The sequence below is a fragment of the Vanacampus margaritifer genome, unplaced genomic scaffold (genome assembly GCF_051991255.1).
Source record: "Vanacampus margaritifer isolate UIUO_Vmar unplaced genomic scaffold, RoL_Vmar_1.0 HiC_scaffold_59, whole genome shotgun sequence".
NCBI lineage: Eukaryota > Metazoa > Chordata > Actinopteri > Syngnathiformes > Syngnathidae > Vanacampus > Vanacampus margaritifer.
The window spans coordinates 30,001-35,000 of record NW_027520769.1 but is presented as its reverse complement, the minus strand read 5'-3'; positions in this window follow the sequence as shown (position 1 = coordinate 35,000).

Here is a 5,000-nt window from a genome sequence, read left to right as displayed (position 1 = left end):
GGACCAGGGGGAGAGCGCCTCTCTTTGGGGCTTGTTGCTGGCTGTTGGCGGGGCTCCATGGACCAGGGGGAGAGCGCCATGGACCAGGGGGAGAGCACCTGCCATAGCCGAAATAAGAGCACTATAGGCGGCCGCCCTCAGCACATTTGGCCCCCCAATCCTGGTTCTCAAATTTTTTCAAAGTCAACTTTTTTCGAAATATTTTCAGAGTGCCACCTCCAGCGGGGGCTCTCGCCTGCCATAGCCGAAATAAGAGCACTATGGGCGGCCGCCCTCAGCACATTTGGCCCCCCCATCCTGGAGCGCCATGGACCAGGAGGAGAGCGCCTCTCTTCGGGGCTTGATGCCTGTTGGCGGGGCTCCATGGACCAGGGGGAGAGCGCCTCTCTTTGGGGCTTGTTGCTGGCTGTTGGCGTGGCTCCATGGACCAGGGGGAGAGCGCCATGGACCAGGGGGAGAGCACCTGCCATAGCCGAAATAAGAGCACTATAGGCGGCCGCCCTCAGCACATTTGGCCCCCCCATCCTGGAGCGCCATGGACCAGGAGGAGAGCGCCTCTCTTCGGGGCTTGATGCCTGTTGGCGGGGCTCCATGGACCAGGGGGAGAGCGCCTCTCTTTGGGGCTTGTTGCTGGCTGTTGGCGTGGCTCCATGGACCAGGGGGAGAGCGCCATGGACCAGGGGGAGAGCACCTGCCATAGCCGAAATAAGAGCACTATAGGCGGCCGCCCTCAGCACATTTGGCCCCCCCATCCTGGAGCGCCATGGACCAGGAGGAGAGCGCCTCTCTTCGGGGCTTGATGCCTGTTGGCGGGGCTCCATGGACCAGGGGGAGAGCGCCTCTCTTTGGGGCTTGTTGCTGGCTGTTGGCGTGGCTCCATGGACCAGGGGGAGAGCGCCATGGACCAGGGGGAGAGCACCTGCCATAGCCGAAATAAGAGCACTATAGGCGGCCGCCCTCAGCACATTTGGCCCCCCCATCCTGGAGCGCCATGGACCAGGGGGAGAGCGCCTCTCTTCGGGGCTTGATGCCTGTTGGCGGGGCTCCATGGACCAGGGGGAGAGCGCCTCTCTTTGGGGCTTGTTGCTGGCTGTTGGCGTGGCTCCATGGACCAGGGGGAGAGCGCCATGGACCAGGGGGAGAGCACCTGCCATAGCCGAAATAAGAGCACTATAGGCGGCCGCCCTCAGCACATTTGGCCCCCCCATCCTGGAGCGCCATGGACCAGGGGGAGAGCGCCTCTCTTCGGGGCTTGATGCCTGTTGGCGGGGCTCCATGGACCAGGGGGAGAGCGCCTCTCTTTGGGGCTTGTTGCTGGCTGTTGGCGTGGCTCCATGGACCAGGGGGAGAGCGCCATGGACCAGGGGGAGAGCACCTGCCATAGCCGAAATAAGAGCACTATAGGCGGCCGCCCTCAGCACATTTGGCCCCCCCATCCTGGAGCGCCATGGACAAGGGGGAGAGCGCCTCTCTTCGGGGCTTGTTGCTGGCTGTTGGCGGGGCTCCATGTACCAGGGGGAGAGCGCCATGGACCAGGGGGAGAGTGCCTCTCTTCGGGGCTTGATGCCTGTTGGCGGGGCTCCATGGACCAGGGAGAGAGCGCCTCTCTTTGGGGCTTGTTGCTGGCTGTTGACGGGGCTCCATGGACCGGGGGGAAAGCGCCATGGACCAGGGGGAGAGCGCCTGCCATAGCCGAAATAGGAGCACTATAGGCGGCCGCCCTCAGCACATTTGGCCTGTCGCCGCTGTCCGCTGGCCGCTGTCCGCTGGCCGCTGTCCGCTGGCCGCTGTCCGCTGGCCGCTGTCCGCTTTCCCCTTTACTTTCAGCACTTTCAGCACTTTCAGCACTTCCAGCACTTCCAGCACTTCCAGCACTTCCAGCACTTCCAGCTCTTCCCCCTCTTTCCCTTCTTCCAACTGCGGGCGCGCCGGGCGCACAGGGGCTCGTGCGGAGGGGTGTGTGTGCGTGCATGTGCCGAACAAGGAGGAGAGCGCCTCACTTCGGGGCTTGTCGCTGGCCGTCGGCGGGGCTCCAAGGACCAGGGGGAGAGCGCCTCTCTTTGGGGGCTTGATGCTGGCTGTTGGCGCGTGTCTTCGGGGCTCCACGGACCAGTGGGAGAGCGCCTGTCTTCGGGGCTTGATGCTGGCCGTTTGCGGGACTCCATGGACCAGGGGGAGAGCGCCATGGACCAGGGGGAGAGCGTCTCTCTTCAGGGCTTGACCAGGGCTCCAATCTTCCCATTGAAATGAATGGCGGGTGACCAGGCGTCCAAATCCCCCATTGAAATGAAGGCCGGGTGCCCAGGGCTCCAATCTCCCCAGTGAAATGAATGGCGGGTGACCAGGCGTCCAAATCCCCCATTGAAATGAAGGCCGGGTGCCCAGGGCTCCAATCTCCCCATTGAAATGAATGGCGGGTGACCAGGCGTCCAAATCCCCCATTGAAATGAAGGCCGGGTGCCCAGGGCTCCAATCTCCCCAGTGAAATGAATGGCGGGTGACCAGGCGTCCAAATCCCCCATTGAAATGAAGGCCGGGTGCCCAGGGCTCCAATCTCCCCAGTGAAATGAATGGCGGGTGACCAGGCGTCCAAATCCCCCATTGAAATGAAGGCCGGGTGCCCAGGGCTCCAATCTCCCCAGTGAAATGAATGGCGGGTGACCAGGCGTCCAAATCCCCCATTGAAATGAAGGCCGGGTGCCCAGGGCTCCAATCTCCCCATTGAAATGAATGGCGGGTGACCAGGCGTCCAAATCCCCCATTGAAATGAAGGCCGGGTGCCCAGGGCTCCAATCTCCCCAGTGAAATGAATGGCGGATGACCAGGCGTCCAAATCCCCCATTGAAATGAAGGCCGGGTGACCAGGGCTCCAATCTCCCCATTGAAATGAATGGCGGGTGACCAGGCGTCCAAATCCCCCATTGAAATGAAGGCCGGGTGACCAGGCGTCCAAATCCCCCCATTGAAATGAATGGCGGGTGACCAGGCGTCCAAATCCCCCATTGAAATGAAGGCCGGGTGCCCAGGGCTCCAATCTCCCCATTGAAATGAATGGCGGGTGACCAGACGTCCAAATCCCCCATTGAAATGAAGGCCGGATGCCCAGGGCTCCAATCTCCCCATTGAAATGAATGGCGGGTGACCAGACGTCCAAATCCCCCATTGAAATGAAGGCCGGATGCCCAGGGCTCCAATCTCCCCATTGAAATGAATGCCGGGTGACCAGGCGTCCAAATCCCCCCATTGAAATGAATGGCGGGTGACCAGGCGTCCAAATCCCCCATTGAAATGAAGGCCGGGTGCCCAGGGCTCCAATCTCCCCATTGAAATGAATGGCGGGTGACCAGACGTCCAAATCCCCCATTGAAATGAAGGCCGGATGCCCAGGGCTCCAATCTCCCCATTGAAATGAATGCCGGGTGACCAGGCGTCCATATCCCCCCCCATTGAAATGAATGACGGGTGACCAGGCAGGCGAGAGCCCCCGCTGCAGAGGCTCCAGAGGTGGCACTCTGAAAATATTTCAAAAAAAGTTGACTTTGAAATTTTTGGAGAACCAGGATTTGGGGGGGGGGGGGCAAATGTGCTGAGGCAGGCCGCCCATAGTGCTCCTATTTCGGCCTGGGCGCGCCAGAGCACCCCCCTGGAAGTGGCACTCTGAAAATAATTAAAAAAAAATGACTTTGAAATTTTTTGAGAACCAGGATTTGGGGGGGGCAAATGTGCTGAGGCAGGCCGCCCATAGTGCTCCTATTTCGGCCTGGGCGCGCCAGAGCACCCCCCTGGAAGTGGCACTCTGAAAATAATTAAAAAAAAATGACTTTGAAAATTTTTGAGAACCAGGATTTGGGGGGGGCAAATGTGCTGAGGCAGGCCGCCCATAGTGCTCCTATTTCGGCCTGGGCGCGCCAGAGCACCCCCCTGGAAGTGGCACTCTGAAAATAATTAAAAAAAAATGACTTTGAAATTTTTTGAGAACCAGGATTTGGGGGGGGCAAATGTGCTGAGGCAGGCCGCCCATAGTGCTCCTATTTCGGCCTGGGCGCGCCAGAGCACCCCCCTGGAAGTGGCACTCTGAAAATAATTAAAAAAAAATGACTTTGAAAATTTTTGAGAACCAGGATTTGGGGGGGGCAAATGTGCTGAGGCAGGCCGCCCATAGTGCTCCTATTTCGGCCTGGGCGCGCCAGAGCACCCCCCTGGAAGTGGCACTCTGAAAATAATTCGAAAAAAGATGACTTTGAAAATTTTTGAGAACCAGGATTTGGGGGGGCAAATCTGCTCAGGCAGGCCGCCCATAGTGCTCCTATTTCGGCCTGGGCGAGCCAGAGCCCCCCCTGGAAGTGCCCCATTCATTTTCAATGGCCGGGTGACCAGGCGTCGAAAAATGCCATAGGAAATGAATGGGGCCCATTCATTTTCAATGGCCGGGTGACCAGGGGGCCAGTACCACCTGCCGCCATTAGGGGCGCTGTAGATAGGGGACCTCGTCCCCCCATTCGAGAGGTTTGCCCCCAAACCTCAAAATGTATGGGGTACAATATCAGGAGCGAGCTTTTTAAGACGAAAAATTTTCAGAGTCAACTTTCTTCGAAATATTTTCAGAGTGCCACTTCCCAGGGGGATTCTCGCTTGCCAAGGCCGAGATAAGAGCACTATGGGCGGCCTGCCTCAACACATTTGGCCCCCCCAAATCCTGGTTCTCAAAAATTTTCAAAGTCAACTTTTTTCGAAATATTTTCAGAGTGCCACTTCCCAGGGGGATTCTCGCTTGCCAAGGCCGAGATAAGAGCACTATGGGCGGCCTGCCTCAGCACATTTGGCCCCCCCAAATCCTGGTTCTCAAAAATTTTCAAAGTCTGCTTTTTTCGAAATATTTTCAGAGTGCCACTTCCCAGGGGGATTCTCGCTTGCCAAGGCCGAGATAAGAGCACTATGGGCGGCCTGCCTCAGCACATTTGGCCCCCCCAAATCCTGGTTCTCAAAAATTTTCAAAGTCT